Genomic DNA, 20,082 nt, shown 5'->3' on the forward strand with positions numbered 1-20,082 from the left:
CATGTCATCTGTCTGCCCCTCCTACTTCCTTCCTCGCCACCGGATTGTTTTGTAACAAATCCCAGACGTCATATCTTTTAATCTGCAAATATGTCAATGTTATCTCTAAAATATAAGGGCTCTTTAAAATAACATGACCACAATAGTATTATTACATTATTGGTGAATTTAAGTTTTCACCACTAGAGGTTTGTGTATATGTGTGTGTGTGTGTGTGTGTGTGTGTGTGTATATATATATATATATATATATATATATATATATATATATATATGAATCAAACAATAATCTCATTAAAAAACATTTTAGGACACAGTAAACATAACTGGTGTATTCAGTTGCACGCACACACATACACTTGCTAAGTGACTCTGACGTCATCTCTAGGGAACCGCCCTGTCCTGAGGGCTGTCTCCACCGCAGGCTGGGTGACCGTGCCACAGAAATGGAGAGGAAATCCCGCCCATCCTCGCCGGTCCTGTGGGACAAGGGGCCCACGGGGATCTGGCCCAGTCTTACAAGCGCTGTGAGTGGCCCGCTCAGGTGGCCCCTGAAAAGTGGTGGGGAGGGAGGATGGCAAACCTGCGGAGCAAGAGGCGGGGCCCCCATGTGTCGTTCGGAGGAGGCCCTGTCAGTCCTCTTCTGCCAGCCAGCTGATGCCCCAGCCTTTACCATCTGCACTTTTAAAGCCTTATCAGTCACTTTAGCCGCTGAGTCAATTCATTAATTTATTTTTAAAAATATGTTTTTATTGACTTTAGAGTCAGGGAGAGAGAGAGGGAGAGGAAGAGGGAGAGGGAGAGGGAGAGGGAGAGGGAGAGGGAGAGGGAGAGGGAGAGGAGCGAAGAAGGGGAAAGGGAGAGGGGAGAGAGAGAGGGAGGGGGAGAGGGGGGAACAGATGGATGTGAGAGAGAAGCATCAATCGGCTGCCTCCCCTATGCACCCCAACTGGGGACTGAACCCACAACCCAGGCATGTGCCCCGACAAGGAATCGAACGAACAACCCTTCGGTGCATAGGACAATGCTCAGCCAATTGAGGCACACCGGCCAGGGCTGGGTCAGTGAATTTAGAAGAGCATTTCTCACTAGCACGTTTGGCAAGGGCATCAGAACTCTGAATACTCAGGAAAAAACAGAGGGAAAACCCAAGAGAGCGAGGGTGTGTGTACCAAAGACGTATTTGTTCCAGGTGCACCTAATCTGGCCTTCTCAGGAGCAAGCCCTGCCCCCCTCAGACGGATGGGGCTTTGCCAATGATGATTGGCACCGTGGAAGTCATGGCTTGCCCTTGCTCATGGATGGAAAGCTTTTTTTATTGTGGCCTAGCCTTGTGGGGTAGGGGAGCCCCTCCCCAGGACAGTGGTCATGCATCTCCACTGACAACCAGCAATGGCCTTTTCCATCGCCTCATCTTGTGGACGAACAGCCCCATGTCCAGGAACCGGGGCCAGCTCCCCTCAGCGGTTCCTGTGCTGGGCCTGGGTGGATGAGGTCTGCAGGACGCAGAGAAGGATGGGAGTCTTATCAATGTCTCAGGCACTTTTCATCTTTCTCACTCCCATTCTTTCTTTCCTCTTTTAAATTGACGTGTTTCCCTTTCTTTCTGCCTCACCTCCTCGTCACTCCACCTCTCCCCACTTCCCTTCATTTCTACTCTTGACTGACTTCTCCTCCCACCAGCCACACTTGATGCCCCTTTTAAAACTTCACTGTCTTTGCTTCACCTGGGTCTGCCCTCTGCCCCCTCCTGGCCTGGGTTTGTCCCTTTCTCTTTCCCCACCCACAGAGTGTCAGCCCCTCGCAGTCTGTTTCGGGTCCCTCGTGTGTTTCCACTCTCACCGCACGCATTCTGGAAAGTCTCCCTCTGAGAGGTAGGGTGGCTGTGGGGTGCAGCATCAGGACAGCCCTGTGTCACAGCTGTCCCTTCACTCGGAAGCAGTGACAGGCTTGTCCTGTTGGAAAGAGAGACTGACAGGGAGCTATCCCGTGGGGTGGGCGTGGAGGGTACAGGATATGTTTTGCTGTCTCGGTGGTTAAGGAGAGTTCGTCTCTAGGGAGAGAGAAAGGGGGGACAACAAAGGAGACATCTATGTTACTAGCATTGGGAGGCACTGGGAGAAAGGCTTCTGGGGATATTTGCGGAATTTTGTGTGATGTGGCCACTTCAAGATAAAAGTATCTGAGGATCAGAGAGGCTGAGTGGCTTACCCACAGTCACACAGCAAGGAACCAGCACAGCCAGAGATGGAACCTGGTCTCATGCCAAAGCCTTTATTCATTCCACTGCAATGAGGGCCTCGAGGATGGAGAAAACTGGCTCATAAGACTGCCTTTTTCTATCTTGTCACCCACCGCTCAGCATTTGTTTCTCTCTGTCCTTCCCTTCCCTCATTTGCATGTCATTTCCTCCGGGAAGCTTTATGGTGTGGACACTTTCACCTGCCCCAAGGACTTCTCCACCCACACCTTAGTGATGTCACAGGGCCTTGGGCAAGTTCTGGAAAACACTTCCTGCTGAGGGCTGGGTGGACCTTTGGGATCCAAGCTGTCTGAGGTCACAGCCCGTTTCCTTCCCCCGGGGGATGCTAATAGGAACCTGCATTCAGGATTTCAAGTTCCAGGAGGCCTGGGATCAGGGGAGAATTGCAGTCTTCTCCAGGTCAGGCTAAAAGGTGCTGGCCAGGAGGAAGCTGAGCTGCATGAAGCCCCCCCTAGGATGCCAGGGACCCCTCTCCTCAACAATGAACTAGCTGGTGTACAAGCACGTGGTCCTGCCCAGGGCGCCCATGCAGACCTTGTCTGCTTTGATTGACAAGGTGGCGCCTCTGCAATGTTGAAAACACTCTTGGCTAAACACTAAAAAAGAAAAAAATTACCTGGATCCCTCTTGTTATTAAAAGTTATTTTTGCTTTTGCATATTTGCTGTCTTTTTTTTTTTTTATCACAGGTGGGCCTATTTTTCCTTTGTACACAGTTTCCCTTATGGTGTACACACCATTTTCTCTTCTGTTTTGTTCCCCTGGTAAAGTAGCCTATAATTCTCATTTTTCAATGTAAGCTCCAAAATAATCACTATTTTAAAATTATGTCCAGTATTCCATTGATTAGATGTAGCAAAACGCATTAAAATATTTCCCTGCTGCCGAGGTGCATGCACGTTGCCTCCTCTGGTCCCCATGGTATAAGACATTCCAATGGGAGTTTTATGCGCGTAACTTTTGTCATCTATCGAATTATTTCCTCAGAAAACTTACTGGGAATGGGAATGGTTCTGAGCAGTTTCATTGCAATATGCAGTTAGTATTAAGTGTGGGGTCCCAGTGACCGGGTTAAAAACCCAGGTTTGGCACTGGCCAGCTGTGTGACCTGGGACAAACTTCTTAATCTAAGTCTCAATTTCCCCAAATGTAAAACAAGGCTGAGATGTACTATTCAACCCATAGGGTTGTAGTGAGAAGTGAATAAAATCATTGAATGAAATTAAATAATTGCTATCTCATGGACCTTAGCTATTACTAGTACTAGCTCTATTGACTATGACTGCCACTAACAGGATTTTTCTCTTCCTTTAGACTATGCTGATTCAACACCCTGTGATGAAACCCAAATATTTTTCTAGAAGCAAACGCAGGCTGGTTTGCCGCCATCCACAGGTCAATGATTTTAGAACTCTCACCCACGTCACCCACTGCCTTCACCAAACTACCATCCATCTTGAGTCAGACATTAGTCATCTTTCGGTTCTTACTTGGTCTCTTGTAAGGTTCTTTAAAGGCCTTTGTGGGACGCCAGCTTCTTAACTTTGGACACCACACTCCAGATCACATCAGACATGTTTAAACCACCCCTTCCCCATCCTGCAGGAAATATAATTATACTAGAGGCCCAGTGCACAAAATTTGTGCGCAGGGGTGTCCCTCAGCCCAGCCTGCATCCTCTCCAATCTTGGACCCCTCGGAGGATGTCCGACTGCCTTTCACAATCTGGGACGGCTGGCCCTTAACCACTCGCCTGCCTGCCTGATCACTCCTAACCCCTTTGACTGCCTGCCTGATCGCCCCAACCACCTCTGCTTACCTGATCACCCCTAACCACCTCTGCCTGCCTGCCTGAACACCCCTAACAGCTCCCCTGCTAACCTGATTGCCCCTAACTGCCTCTGCCTCTCCCCGCACCCAGAACCCAGGATTCCCTCCTCTGGCCAGTCACAGGCACCTGGGACCCAGGCTTCCCTCCCTCTGACTGGCTGCAGGCACCCAGGACCCGGGCCAGCTTTGCCTGGGCTGGCCACAGCCACAGGGGCCATGGGCAGGTGGCTTCGCCCAGGCTGCAGGCGCAGCTGCTGGCGCCCAGGACCGCAGGGCGGGCGGCTTGTCCCTCTCCCGGGCCACAGCCTGGCTGGTCCCCATTCCTCTCTCTCTGGTGTTGAGTGTCTGAGCCGTTATGGCATGACGGCATGATGACCATTTGCATATTAGCTCTTTATTATATAGGATAGGAGCAGCGAGCCATATAGGAGCCATGGAGGAGTAGATGTAACCTGATGTTTTATGTTAAACTAAACACTTCCTGATTTTGTTTTTGTGGTTTGGGTTAAGGTTTAGGGGCTCAATGGATAATGCTTTCCACCTTCCTTCCTGAGTTCAAAACAAATTAAGAAACACATTCAGAAGCCAGAGAGATGGAGATTAAGACACTAGCTTCATTACTAGGAAAAGCTGAAGAAAGGAATATGGCTCAAATATGTAGTCATAGGAAACTTTCTAATATTGCTCCTTGAAGTGAACTTGAAGTACACATCTCCCCCACCATCCCCCCAAAAAACCCCATCAGGCCTCCCCTACTTTCCACAGAGTGTGTGGTAGCCCAGAATGGACTTTCTATTGCTGCAGGTGGGTATATCTGAAACAGAGGGAGAGGGAAGAGCTGAGGGAGAGAATGCTCAATTTTTTTCAACTCACTGTCCAAAAAAAGGGGGGCAGGGAGTAAAAGGATGATTAGAGAAGTGAGAAGTACTTTGTGTTTTTTTAAAATACATATTTTTTTTATTGGTTTCAGAAAGGAAGGGAGAGGGAGATAGAGACATCAATGATGAGAGAGAATCAGTCATTGACTGTGTCCTGCACATCCCACACCGGGGATAGAGCCCACAACTTGGGCATGTGTCCTGACCTGGAATCAAACTGTGACCTCTGGTTCATAGGTTGATGCTCAACCACTGAGCCATGCCAGCAGGGCTGAGAAGTACGTTAAGGGCAGGGAATGAGAGGTTTCTTCCTGGACCCAGTATTTGATCCCACGCTGACCTGCTTGATGGACATGATGGCAGTAGGTTCAGCCTCAGCATTTTGACCTTGTGCTGTCTCACAGTCACGGTGAGACCCTCTCTCTCCTTCCTTCTCTCCTGGCCTCCCCTATGACTCCCAGCCAGTCCCTCTTCCTGGGCTCTGACATTTACAGCTCTTCAATCATGTTTTCACAATGCGTTCATGTCAATTCATAATTCCACCCATCATAACACTCAACAAACAGAAGAAAACAAAAATCCCAGTTAGAATTGGGCCAAGCAATCAGAAAATGTATTATTTCACATCACAAGAAGGGAAAATCCTACTGTGGTATAATCAGTGACTCGGTGATATTGAACCCAGGCCCTTTCTGTCCTTCTGCTAGGTCAACTGCCTCTTGGCTTCATCCTAAAACTGGTCCCACTTGTGATCTTAAAATAGATGTTGCGATTCCAGGCATCCCGCCCAGGAACCACCTCACTCAGAAAAAGTAAAGGGGGCCATCGTGTCTCTGCTTTACCTTTTATAAAGTAAAGAAATCTTTCCTAAAATCCCCCTCACACTGTGTTGGCCTACATCTCTGAGCTGGAGAATATAATCACCATGACTGTCTCAGACCTAGTCATGGAATTCTGAGTAGGGAGGGTGGAAACCCTCACAAAACCAGGGCTCGACAAAAGGCACAGAGACGATGGATGTTGGGTGGGCAGCCAGCCACGCCTGCTGTGCCTCAGGAGGCATTTTGTTCAGTGGTTATGATTTTAAAGAACCTCTCCTTCTGCTTCTGTGTTTTCATCTCTGAACTTTAATTTCCTCATCCACCTTCTGTACCTTGCGAGCCTGCTGTGATGAACAAGTGAGATAACATGTAAACCTCAAAGTGCTGTGTAAACCTTGCCTCTGATGAGCATCTTTTCACATATTTGCTGTTTTAATCTGCTTGAATTTTCTTTTCTTTTTTTTAATACTAACAGATCATGAGCTTCCCCCAACACTGCCGAGGTACGACTCGTTCCAGGCTTGAGCAGTTAGTTGTTTGCAAAAGCGAAGTAGCCCTCCTGAGACCCAAGGTGCAAACAACTCATTGTTGGGAAAGGAGTTCCTCTTTGACATTCAGATATAATGAAGAAGAAAAAGGGAATAAAAATTCCAGCAGATTAAAACAGCAAACATACGAAAAGATGCTCAAGGCCACTAATCATTTGGGAAATGCAAATCAAAACCACAGTGAGATGTCACCTCACGTCCATCAGGACCGCTATGATAACACTGTCAAGGAGTGGAGATATCACAACCTCTGTGCACTGTTGGTGGGGAGGGAAAAGAATACAGTCATAAATGAAAACAGTATGGTGGTTCCTCAAAAAGGTCTACGTAGAATTACCACGTGATCTACTAATTCCACTTCTGGGTATGTAGACAAAAGAATGGAAAGCGGGGTCTTGAAGGGATATTTGCACAGCCGTATTCATCGCAGGATTATTCACAGTAGTTCAAAGGCGGAAGCGACCCAGTGTCCATTGGAGGGTGAGTGGTTAAGCGAAATGTGGTGTATATGTGCAATGTAACAATGGTCAGCCTTAAAAAGAAAGAAAAGCTGACGAATGAACCCTGAGGACATTATGCTGAGTGAAATAAGATAGTCACAAAGAGACAAGCACTGTATGAGTCCCCTCATTCGAGGTATCTAGAGTAGTCAAATTCATAGAGACCAAAAATAGAATGGTGGTTTCCAGGGCCTGGGTGGGGAGGAGGGGGGGGGGGGGGGATGTGGAGCTGTTGTTTCGAAGGTGAAGAGTTTAAGTTTTACAAGACAGGAAATTTCTGGAGCTGGCTGCTGGTGATGGTTGACCACTGTGAATGCACTTAATGCCATTGAATGATACACTTAGAATAGGTTAAGATGGTAAATTTTTTTGTTATGCATCTTTTACCACAATAAAATTTTTAAAAAAATTAAAGTTTGATCATATGCAATGCTGGATAGTATGGAGTGAAACAGACACCCACCTCCCTCCCATAAACAGTAAATGGGACTTTAAGTTGGGCTTATTTTTTTGTGGTTGATGATTGGGTAATATCTATCCACATGAAAGGCAGAGAAGGGAGGAGGGCTATTGGACCTAAAAAGAAGAAGCATATGCAATTGGACCAGAGGGGACTCCAAGAGCAGGGGTTGAGTCAATGCCCAGCAGGCACCATCTGCTGTCAGCATCGGGGGAGTGAGCAAACCATCCCTTGCCAGTTGAGTGAATACTGAGCCTTTCTGCTGCTGAGGGCCTCGGTTAGCTGTCTCTCTCCTGGCTGTCAGGTAAAGGCCTCTTCCCTTCACTCGCTGATCACCTTGGGAGAACTGCTGTGCCTGGAGATTCTGCTAAGCCGCCCTTTCCCACCCACAATAGGCAGGGTTGGCTAAGTAGCAAACAACCTTAACATTTTAGTGGCTTAACCCAGCAGAACTTCCCTTTCCTTCTTCCTTCCTTCCTTCCTTCCTTCCTTCCTTCCTTCCTTCCTTCCTTTCCTTTCTTTCTTTCTTTGTCTTTCTTTCTTTCTGTCTGTCTTTCTTCCTCTTTCTTTCTGTCTTTCTTCCTCTTTCTCTTTCTTTCTTCCTTCCTTTCTTTCTTTCTTTCTTTCTTTCTTTCTTTCTTTCTTTCTTTCTTTCTTTCTTTCTTTCTTTCTTTCTTTCTTTCTTTCTTTCTTTCTGTTTCAATGCAGATATTCCTGGCCAAGCAGCATTCCTGGGCAGTTCTCCTTCCAAACCATGACTCGAGGATGCAGGTTTCTTCCATCTGGTGGCTTTGCCATGCCCCAAGGCCCCCTCATGTTCTTCCCTGGGACCTCTGCATCTAGCCAGATGCAAGTCAGAAGAGAGATCAGGGGAAATGGCACAGGCCATTCCAAGGCCAGGCATGGAGGTAGCATACCCCATTGCCACTCATATTCTGCAGACAAGAACTGGTCACATGGCAGCACCTGGATGCAAGGGGTGCAAGAAATGCAGTCAGTCTTGTTGGGTGTCCGTGGAGAAAATGAGATGGTTGGTGAAGACATATCAATGTGTCTGTGACAGTACCTACACGGACAACCCCCCATATAACAACCTGGAATATGTAAGCCCACTGAAGCAGGGAGTGACTCGGTACCTGGAAGAAGAGCGGTGATAAGCAAGACACCCCTCCCTGCCCCTCCTCCCCTCCCCAGCCCATGCGTGGTTGGGCTTGTAGAGAACAGTCTCTAGATACTCCTACTCCAACCCCAACTGCCACTTCTGTTTTATTAATTTATAACCACAGAAAAAAATGAAGACATCAAAACCTACCTTCCTCCTCTTCCGCCTACCAGAATTTAATTACTGAGACCACATTTCCCAACAGTTACAACACTGCAGTGGCTAGAGGAGCTGAGAAACGGATGCCTGGCACCTGGTTGGCCCTCTCCATGGAAGAATCCCCCCTCCTCCACCTATCCAAATTCTACCCATCCACCCGGGGCACATCACAAGACCTAAGGACCCTTTCCTCGCCTCTCAGCCCATAGAGATCATAACCCTTTCTTACAGAACAATGATTATTATTGTACCATCGTTTGAGATTTAGTGATCATTTGTATTGAATTCCACATCTGAATGCAACAAATGTCTGCCAAGACACCTTGTTTCAGACGAAGGGATTCAGAGATGATAAGAGGAAAGACAGCCTCCGTGGAACATGCAATCCAGCGGGAGAGGCAAACGAGCACACTGGGAAGCTGACTGTTCTGGGGCGGAGAGATACAGAGCATCTTGGAGACCCCGGAAGGGAGAGCGCCCTTCAGAATGAGAGGATGAGCTGGTGCTTTCGGATCTGGACTTTGAAGTGTGCAAAGGACTCAAACCAGTAGGGTCTGAGGGTGAGCATTCCAGCCGAAGACATGGAGGAGCAAAGGCACCGGGGTAGGAACCTGTGGGGAAGTTTCAGAACAGGCACGTGTTTCTGTGTGGCCAGAGATCAAGCTGGAAAGGTGGGTGTATCAGGGTTCTTGAGCTGCAAGTAATGAAAGTATGTTTCAAACTGGCTTAGGCAATAAAAATAAGTGTATCATGCACTGGAGGTCCCGAGGCAGGGGAACTCCAGGAGCAACTTGGTCAAGTTCCTCTCTTGGATTTCCTCTGCTCCCTGTTCACACCACCCTCGTGCTGGCCATCCACGTGGTTATGGGATGGCTAACTGCACCCAGGGCATGGGGAAAATATAGCTTTGTTCTCTTACCCGTCCTGAGCAAACCGCTACCCAGATCCCATGGATACAAAATGGCTTAGAACTGCCCATTCCTGACCCAATCGATGAATCGATGACAGTAGAACTGCCATGAATGCTACAAAGTAACTGCCTGAGCAAAATGCAAGGGAGGGAGCCAACCACAGTGACTCCTGTAGTAAGTAGGCTTGGGCCAGACTGTGGACATTCTTGAATCTCAGCCTCTAGAATCTGTATCTACACTAATAAAAGAGAAACATGCAAATTGGTGTCACTCCACTATGCCCACCAGCCAATCAGAGAGACTGTGCAAATTAACCCAACAAAGATGGTGGTTAATTTGCATACACAGGCACGGAGCGAAGACTGAAGGCTCCGGCTGGAATAAAGACTGAAGACTGAAGAGGCTTGGCTTCTCCACTGCAGCCGGACCAAAGGCCTGGGTCCCGGGTGCCGGAGGAAAACCAGTGCCTACATCCAGGGGAAGGAAGGCCTATTGCGCGAATCTTCGTGCAACAGGCTTCTAGTCTAAAAAGAAAAGGCCTGGGGAGTCATTGATTGTTTTTCAGCAGGAGAGTAGACAAAACTGAGTGGAGGGCATCATTATTGGGATGGTTTGGTCAGAAATAACCAAGCAGGGGGAATGGATGTGGAATTAACATGTGCCCACTGTCACCACGTCTTCTTCCCACATCAGAAATGGCTCCCAGGAGAGGAGCTGCTATTCTCATTCACATCCTGCAGGAATGCCTGCTGAGACATAACACCTGGGGGCCAGGAAAAGAGAGTTTTTGTGGAGAAACATTCCAGACAGGACTTACAGGATGATTGGAGATGGGGGAATTAAACATGATTCTGAAGTTGTAAATTTGGGTGACCTACACATGTATGTAGTGTCATGAATAGAAATATAGTCATCTAGGAGCGTCAGTGAGGCGATTTTGAATCCATAAATCAGATGCATGATGAACAGTTCTGATAATAATACTGAAATGATACTTATAATGAAGTAATAATAATAATGTAAATGAGCATATATTGAGCAGTTAATATGTGTCAATATTTACTAAGATACTTACTGTTGCTCTGATACATGTGTACGCATTCATTTACTCCTTGCAACAATCGTATTATTATGCCCATTTTGCAGAGGAAGAAACTGAGGCACAGAATGGTAAACGTAAACAATCCAAGCTCATGTAGCTGGTAAGTAGACAAGGTAGAACTAAACCCAGGTAGTCTGACTCAGGACTCTGTTCTTTCAGTCATTAGAACAAGAGCTAATATTTATTGTGTGACAGTACTTTATATACATTCTCTTTAATCCCCAAGAGTCAACCTGTAAAATGGATAGTATTATCCCTGTGTTATAGATTCGGAACCTGGAGCATAGAAAGGATGAGCAAGTTGCCCAAAGACACACACTTTCAAGTGGCAGAGGTGAGATCCACATGGCAGGAGGCACAGCTGTAAGACATGCCCTTTCCATGGTGCCATGGAAGACAAGGGCATCCTAGTACCAGAGGCTCTAGATCAGTGATGGCGAACTGAAACTGATAGAATTGTGAAGTCTGTGGGAATCTCTGCATATAGGAAAGCGCTGAAACTACAGTGGGGGGAGCCTGCCCAGCCACGGCATGAAATTCAGGAGGGTGGGTGCTTAAGAGAACAAGCTCAGGTCAGACAGTCCTGAATCCACTGCAGCCCTGCAGCTCATTAGCTGTGTGTGTGTGTATGGAGTGTGTGTGTGTGTGGAGGGGGGGGGGTCTGCTTATCCTCTGAGCTTCAACGCCCTCATCAGTAAAATGGGGGTGATAATAGCTGGGCTCACTCTGGGGAGTTGTCTGACTAGGATTGAACGCGATGAAGCAAGGGAAACACTCAGCCCATTGCCTAACGCACAGCAAACACTTACTACATGGTAGCGCTGTTGCTGCCATGGTTGGGACTATTATTATTTCAACAGGAGAATGGGGAAGGCAAACAGTCCAAGCCTCCAGGAGAGGGATTCTGCTGCTTCTCTTTCACAATCTCCCTGCCCCTTCGAAGCCTCCAAACGGCAGTTACTTTGGCCTCCAAGTTTCTCGGCAGCATCTCCCCAGCCCAGACAGGCAAAGGCCAACTGCGGCTCCAGGAGCAGCGGAGGGAGGGGAGCAGGGGGTGGGGGTGGAGATGGGAGGGGGAGGGGGAGAAGCTCGGCCACCCAAGGAAGGACGCTCTCTGGGCCCCTCCCAGATCCCGCCGTGTGGCCCCAGCACTGGCCCAGCCTGCTTTCTCCCCAGTCACATGGTTCTCATTTCAGAATGTAACCGGCAGCTGTTGGCAACTGGTTCCAGCTATTAATACTCTGAGAAGTGGCGGAGCTGTGAGGTCAGTGCTGGCACCGGGGCTGCTGCTTCCCTCTCCACACTGGGCAGGGAGGCAGGAAGGCTGAGAGAACCTGGGGGCCCGGAGCCCTGGGAACCTAGCACAGGGCACTAGCTACCCAGAAGGGTTGTCAGGCCTTTCAGAGACCCCCAGCCCAGCCAGGGGAGGAGCAACTTCCCCCTCAGCAGCAAACCTTTCCCGGAGGCTTCTGGGATCCCGTGAGTCTACAAGTGCTTAGTCATGGGACGTTGGAGATGACACAGCCCTTAATCCAACCATCCCGTTTTAGAGGTGAAGAAACTGAGGCCCAGAGGGGGGTGTGGCTAATTTGAGACGCCCCCTGGAGTCAGGGCGGGCCTGGGGCAGGAAGCCTGGCTGCAAACTGCGAGCCTGGGGGTGTTCCCTGATCCCGAATCACAGAGCCCAGCCACACGCTGACCCAGAGAGGCCTGGATCCTGTGATCCGGGCTCAACCTGCGACCACAGTCCAAGGACCACACACCTTTGAGAGAAGACTAGTTTCAAACAGATGGTGGGCAAAAGGATGGCAAAGAACACGGTATTTGGACACGGGAGCATGCTCACCCTACTGTGTGGAATGAAGAAGAAACGGATCCCCCAGGCAGAATGTAGCCCACGGCCCCGTTTGGATAAAGAGCACACATACGTGCACACACAGAAAAAAGACTGGAAGGAAAAGTCACAGTTACTTGTAGGAGACGGGTTTCCATTCTTTTGTCTCATCCATATTTTCTAAGCTTTGCGCTTTGAGACTGTTTATTTTTGTAACAACCACGTTAAAAGGATACAGAATAAATAGACAAGTGCCAGGGTGCCACTCACCCTTCCTCCGCCAGCTCGGCTTGCCGAAGCTCCCAGACCAGACTGCACCCCTGGCACAAGGCGGGGGCGTTTTCCTTTCCGGTGAAGCCGAAACAAGCTCAGACCTGAGGCCAGGCAGCCAGGGCTGAGTCTCCCGTGTGCAACGGAGGAAGGGCCAGACCCGGCCTCACCGCTGCCGCTGCCTCCGCTGTGTCTGGAGGTCTGAGGCAGAGGCCAGCCTGAGGTCTGTGTGGAGAGGGGCGAAGAGCGACATCAAGGCCAGATGGCTCTGCTGGGAACTGTCCCAGTCCCAGGCCTCACCCTCCAGGAAACCTCATGCCCAGTTTTATCTTTCAGACATGCACACTGTGTTGCCACTTTGATGCCAACGTCCTTGAGACTGAGCCACCTTTCTGGGTTATCCCAGGAGGGCTGCCTGCCATGGGGACCTGTAAACCTTCTTCTTGCGAGTACAGCCCTGTGAGTGAGGGTCTTGTCACCCTCGCCACGGAGCTCAGCCAAGGTTGTTTGGACAGAACCACTGGCCCAGGCCGCATGCCAGGCCAGGACTGTGGTCCCTGCCCAGTGCCCTGGCTGCAATGCCACCACACACGCAAGGGGCCCCTGCAGTAGGACAGATTCCCCTGCCCCATTAGGGGAACCTTACATCTTCACACGTGGTGACAAATGCAGAGGGCTCTGAGCACCAGGTCCGAGGGCGTGCGGAGCAGATGGACAGAGCAAGGAACTGAATCCCGGCTCCCCTCTCCCCGAGCCTGTCTTCCACCCCTGGAGCCGCCGCTTCCTCATGAGGGTCAGAGGTGTTGGCAGGATTCATAGACGCTAACCCCTCCATCCGGGGTCAACAAGCAGCCGCCCTGAGCTACCTGGTGTGCTGTTCGGTTTTATATGGCCCTTGAGCCAAGAACAGCTTTTACATTTCAAAATGGCTGAAAAAAAGTAAAAAGAAGAGGAACGTCTCACAAAACATGAAATGAAGTGAAATGCCAACTTCAGTGTCCACACGTACAGCTTTGTTGGAGCACAGCCATGCCCTTTGAGTCCTGTATTCCCTGTGCCTGCCTGTGTGCAGCAGTGACAGGCTGTGACAGGGCCCCGCTGGCCTACAGAGACTGAAGTATTTACTGCCCGGCCCTTCACAGAGCAAAGCCTGCTGAGCCCTGACCCGAAAGGCCTGGTGCGTGGCCGGAGGTGAACAAGTGTTGCTCTCCCTTCTCATCATCCTCTCTTCAATCCTCTCCACCAGGAGTCTTTTTGTCCTGTCCACATGACAAGGAGCAGTGCCGTTTTGGGAGGCTGGTGAATGAGGGGGGTCCCTCCTCACTGAAGATCATTCGGCTCAAAGTTGGAAGGTCAATGGTGAGGTTGGATCTTCATTCTGCCAGCAACCAGTTCCGTGACCTGGGTAAGGTCATTCACCTCTCTGAGCCTCAGTTTTCCTCCCCTGTAAAATGGGAGAATGGTAACAGCTAACGTTTATCACTTGTTGAGGGCTATACATTGTCCCAATCCCACCATCACTTATCTCTATATATAAAAGCCCAGTGACCATATGGCAGAATGACCACACGACCAGAATGACCAGTTGCTATGACACGCACTGACCACCAGGGGACAATGCTCAATGCAGGAGCTGCCCCCTAGTGGTCAGTACACTTCCACAGCGGGAGCGCCACTCAGCCAGAAGCCAGGCTCACGGCTGACGAGCACAGCCTCTCCCACCTCTGTAGCAGTGCTAAAGAGCAGCGAGCTAAGCAGTAATGAACGAGCAGGCAGGCGGTTAGGAGCGAGGGGTCCCAGATAGCGAGAAGGATGTCCAAGGGGTTCCAGATTGCGAGAGGGCGCAGGCCAGGCTGAGCCCGCCCCCCCCCCCCCCAACCCCTTATGCATGAATTTCATGCATCAGGCCTCTAGTTTAATCATAACAGTCCTGTGAGGCAGGCACTGTCATCACCCCACCTACTGGCAAAGACACCTGAGGCGGCAGGAGGGTGAATGAGTCACCCGGGTTTCTCAGTTGGTCAGAAGTGTTTCCAAACAGCCTGGTCCCTCAGGAGCTTAGACACTGCCTGCTTCCTAGGCGCTGGGAAATTCCGCCCAGATAAGGAACCTAGATGCTTTTAGCCAGCGGCCAAGTGCTATGGCTACGTAAATAAACCCTATCTTGAAAGAAGAGGAAGGGATCCTGTTTCCAAATCTCTCACTAGTGGTGGCTTTCCAGAGGGTGTGGAAGCATCTGAAAGGAGAGGAGACGTCTGTGGGTGACAGCCAGCCCTACCTCTCTCCAGAGTAGGAGACAGACAACCCGCCCTGGTCCAAACGCCAGCGCAGTGTCAGAGGACCTGTGCTCAGCCAACCCTCAACTGATAAAGAGATGTCCCTTTGTCCTCAGGCGGTGGGGAAGCTGGTGGCCGCTCCCCCACCGTGGCTCTGAGTCTTGGCCCGCTCTCTGCTCTTTGCCTGTCTTGGCTGAATCGCTGAGGAACAGCCCAGGTTCCTCAGCCAGAAGTGCAGACCCTGTGTCCTCCTGGGCTGCTGAAGACACACCTTTCCACCCTGCGTCCCTCCCTTCCGTCCTTAGCACTTCCCCCCTCTCACCCGCGTTGGCACTAGGACAAAGGTTGGATGCTAAGGGTTGGGGCAGGCAGCGTCTTGCCCTTTTGTCTACTTGATCCCCATGAGGATGCCTTGCCCATGCTACGTACAGGATCCTGGGTGGCTGGGAGGGAGGGAAGCTGGCACCAAACATGCGGCCTGCATCATAGGGTTAATGGCTTGTGTCCTACAGTTGAAATTCCTCCTCCACTTCCTGGCTGTGGGACCTTGAGCAAGTTCCTTAACGTTTCTGTGCCTGTTTTTCCTACAGAGCAAAATGGAGAGAGCACAGCCTGTACAGCCAAGGGGAGGGAGGAGAGACATGTCATCACGCACATACACTGAGCCAGGGGTGAGTGCTTTGAGACCGGTGGGCAGTGGGGAGGGATTCCCCTCAACTCTGGTGGTGGAGGGGGCAGGGGCCAGGAAAGACCTGCCATAGGAGAGAGAAACTTGCCCCGGGTCCTGAATCATACATTGTCCTTGGCAGGAACAGGAAGGGCACTGCAGGCCGCAGGAACAGTGGTGGAAAGGTACAGCCCAGCATCCCCGGTCCACACCGACCCCTCCATGGGCCTCCATGAGGACCCGGCCTGGTGCCCGATCCCGGTGCCCAGGTGCTGGGCCGCACAGGAGCATGAATGTTCCTTTGGCATCTAACGCTGAGGCCATGGCTGCAGGCCTGGGCAGGAGGAGGGGACCTCTGTGAATGCTGGCTGGAGGGAGTAAAGAAAAAGTGCATGTTCGGGGCATGGCCAGGGCCCCTCCTTCCCAAAGCTGGTCCAGAGCAACTCCACCCAGAACCAAGCAGACATGCAGCCAATGGCCAAGGAGGCCCAGTGGGAACGGAGAGCAAGAAGGAGCAGTATCAGGCCAAGCTTCCCAAGCCCCGCACGGAGGGGAAGGAACCAGCGGGCCTGACTGGGGGGACAGAATGAACCAGCCCAGAGAGGGGCATCCCACAGGCTAGGACGGGAACTCCTTCCTGAAGCCTCTGGTTGTGGGAAAACCACCGCTCTTTCCCTTTGCAAGACCTGGGTGAGAGCAGGGCAGGGGACTGATCTGACCTGGTGGATGGCAAGTCTGGCTGCTCCAATGCCTGAGATCCCAGCACGTGCCCTTTTCCATTCCTCCCTCCCCTCTGCCCTGCTCAACACGCAGCTCTGAGGTATCCACTCCGGGCAGGACATGGCCCTGGAGAGGAGGGAGCACGGGCCTGGGAAGCAAAAGCCCTGGGTCCTCGTCTAGGCTTTGCCCTTGACCAGCAGTGTGGCCTTGGGCGAGTTTCAACCCTCTCCGGGCTCCTGGGTCCTTGTGCACATAAGGAGACCGCAGGCTTGCTCCCCCTTGCCGTGTGCTCAGAGGAATTAACATGCTGTGGGAGAAAAGCATGAAACTGCTTTCACTGGGAACGGTGGTGCTTTCCGATGTCTACACTACATGTGAGGTCGGGGAGGGGCAGGGAATCGGTGGAGCTCACGGTTGCCTTCCAACATTGAGCACACCTCACGTGCTTGGGGGTCTGCCTCAAAGGCAGGAGAGGGGGCAGCGACTTCAGGCTTCAGCCTGTCCCTCTCACCTGCTCCAGCCTTGTGATCGGAGTGGGACTCGGTCACGAGCTATGAAAGGAACCACTGGGGCAATAGAGCAATGTCGGGAGTGCAGCTCTCACTTCCTCCGTCTGCCCTGACCCCTGGGACCAACTGTTGTAACTGCCTCCCCTGTTGCCACTTGGCCTTCTTCCCGAGGAAGAGAAGTCCAGTTTCGTCTGTGCTGGCAAAGTTTAGAGCCAAGAGCTACATTTCTCACCATCCTGGCATCTAGCGTACCCATGGGACACGGTTGTGGCCAAAAAGATAAGGCGGCATTGGAACGAGACGCTGGAAAACCTCCCGCAGGTGCAGCTGGCCTTTCGCCATCTGCTTTTCCTCGTGTGACTGCCTGGGAGATAGAATTGGTGCCTGGAGGTTTAGGAGCCATTTTGCAACCATGAGGACAAGACCCACATGCTAAGAATGACTGAGACGAGGCCTTTGAGCTGTCCTATAACCCTGAACTGCTTACTTCTGGAAATACAACATTTCCTAATTGTGAAAGCCACTGTTTCTCCCCCCAACCCTTTGCCTCCGCCCCAGGGAGAGGTTAAGGTGGGGGTAGACAAGCACAATTATAACCAATACACCCTTTCCTCCAAGAACTAACTCAGTGCCGCCTTGGATGCCTTCTAAGACCCCCCCAGAGGAGGGGGAGTCCCCAGAGGACTCATCGCACTGCCTTGTTAGGGCCGGTGACTCGCGTGCAGTCCCCACAAGACCATTTCAGGGAAGGCAGGCCCTGCACGTCTGTGTTGATCAACAGTGCATCCCCAGAACTGACAGTTTCTGGCAAACATCCCACATTCTGTACTTTTCTGGGACCAATGATAAAAGAACCCTTTGAGGTCTGGTTCTAGATGCAGCTAGCCCACCTTCCACCCAGGAACCATCATCTCTGGCCAATTTGGAACCTCCCTGGACACATCTTTGAAACAGCTAGCTTCTAAAATTGGGTTTCCTGAAATACGCAAAGCCACACGCATGAGCTCTGTAAGTGACTGCCGGCCTCTCCCAGAACCGCTGCCTTCTCCTAAACCCCACAGCCCATCCTGGTGGCCCTGCTCTTGCTACTACATGACCCAGAAGGCCACTCACACAAACCCTCTGGCAGGTTCTGGTGCCGAGAAGGGGCACATCTCACATCACATGGTGGGCTTGGTGGAGAAGACATCAGTGTGTACAGGGAAGCATTCGCAGGCCTCCTTGTCAGGCGCTTTTCCTGTCTGAAGCATCTCGGTTATATTTAGGAAGTAAAATTACTCTCTCTATGAGTTCTGGAAGGTTCTCAGTCTCCTCCTCCTCCTCCTCTTTCCTTTATGGTGACTTTCTCCTCCAAACCTGTTTTCACTCTGCCCCCAAAATATTCACACTTTTTCTATATCCAAGTGATCGAATAGCATAGCCAACTATATAACTACTTCATTTACCTTCCTTTTGAACAGCATGGCGAGTCTATATGTTACTGATGAGAATGCAAAGTCCATATGTATCCAACAAACTTGGGGTTCGTTTGTTCCAATGTTTGTTGACAGTCACTTGGAAAAAATCACATCTAATGGATCGGGGGGGGGGGGGTGCTCAGTTTCTCTTTGTGGGTTCATACCTTCCCCTGCAGTTGGGCAGGGCCACGGGACCTGAGATCCGAACTGTGTCTCCTCATCCACCAGCTGAGTGGGGAAGACTCTGAGGACCTAGGGGAGCATGGATGGAGCCACAAGGTGGACGGAACTTGGTCCTCTGGAGTGGCTGTGTGAAGCTGAGACCTGCAGGTCTGCACTGGGCTCGTACGGAGCAAGAAAGAAGTGCTATGGCACCAAACCAGTGCTTGGACATTAATCTGTTAGAGTACCTGGCAGTGTTTGCATGTTACTCCTTGTGTATCCACAGCACTTTCTTTAGTGCCTCTGTTCTAAAAGGCGGTCAGTTTGCTTTGCATGAGAGCTGCTTACCTCCACGCCTGCACCATGACTATACCGAATGCCGATGCTTAGGTCCACGGTTCTCAACCTCTCTACTCAACAGAAAGTGATCGGGGAGTTTTAAAAACTCCCACTGCTTGGGTCTCAACCCCAGAGGCTGTGATTCAATGGATTGGTGGCGAGACCCAACTTTTGCTACTTGGAAAGAGTACCCCAGGCAGTTCTAAGGGCAGCCAGAGTTCGGAGCCACCGTTCCAGATCAGGGGTTCTCAGAACACTCAAGAGACTTGTTCAGACACGAATTTCTGGGACCCACCCCCAGAGTTTCTGATTCAGGAGGTTTGGGGTATAGCTTGAAATTTTCATGTCTAATAATTTCCCCAAGTGAGGCTGATGCGAATGGTTCAGGGACCATATCCAGAGGACCACTGGGCCACACCGGTACATCCCCCTCAGTAGCAATAACAATCACGGGCAGCATACTGAGAAACACTAGCCACTCAATGATTGAGGGTTTCACTGAATTGAAATGAAGACACACCGGCTTTAAGACTTGATAAAAGTTCAGGCTCTGTTTTGTGACCGGCTGTCACAGAGGCGGCGTGCACCCCAAGCAGCGAGAGTCACCCCACCAAGCTCCTTCCCGGGGGACCACACTCAGCATCAACCTGCCAGACCTTAGTCCTGTGTCTGTGAGCATCTGGGCTTTCCCTCCATTTATTTTGTGCATCTGTTAGCAAGATGTGGCCCTAAGGTATGAGAAAGCCTAAGAGAGATGAAAGAGAGAGGTGTTAACCCTTAGCATAAAACTGGATACAATTCAGCATACTTGGTATGGTTTGGTAGGTTATTTTGGGGGTCTGGGAACACTCAAAGACTTCTCCATGTGAGTCCATGGTGATTGCTTCCTCCCTTCATGTCATCTCAGCTTACAAAAGGTTTCATGGGACCCCTCTGCCTTTGGGTAGCAGGGGGAACCTGTATTCATCTCTGCTGTCTACACAAAGGCAGCCATAGGCAATATGCAAATGAAAAGAGGTGAACAGATTTGACCGCTGACCATAATTTGCCACGCCCTGGGATTGGACAGGCTGGGGGCCAGGAGAGGTGAGGGGGGAGGGGGGAAGTCGAACACAGCACCCTGGGGACCTGGATGATGAGCAAGGGCCAATTGTAGGCCTGGGAGAAGAGTACTCCCAGTGGGACAGTTTGTACTGGAACAAGCCCTGGGGCCCTG

General features: G+C 50.8%; 1 long non-coding RNA gene across 1 annotated transcript; it reads left to right on the forward strand.

Moving 5' to 3' along the window:
* The first annotated feature begins 2,061 nt into the window (after positions 1-2,061).
* Positions 2,062-18,468, forward strand: LOC118665142. Its single transcript, XR_004970550.1, has 9 exons — positions 2,062-3,025; positions 3,576-3,656; positions 6,266-6,818; positions 10,677-10,732; positions 10,900-10,966; positions 11,829-11,896; positions 13,983-14,141; positions 15,603-15,683; positions 15,822-18,468. It is a non-coding gene; the product is annotated as an uncharacterized LOC118665142 (long non-coding RNA).
* The last annotated feature ends 1,614 nt before the right edge of the window (positions 18,469-20,082 follow it).

This window comes from Myotis myotis, unplaced genomic scaffold (genome assembly GCF_014108235.1).
Source record: "Myotis myotis isolate mMyoMyo1 unplaced genomic scaffold, mMyoMyo1.p scaffold_m19_p_10, whole genome shotgun sequence".
Classification (NCBI taxonomy): domain Eukaryota; kingdom Metazoa; phylum Chordata; class Mammalia; order Chiroptera; family Vespertilionidae; genus Myotis; species Myotis myotis.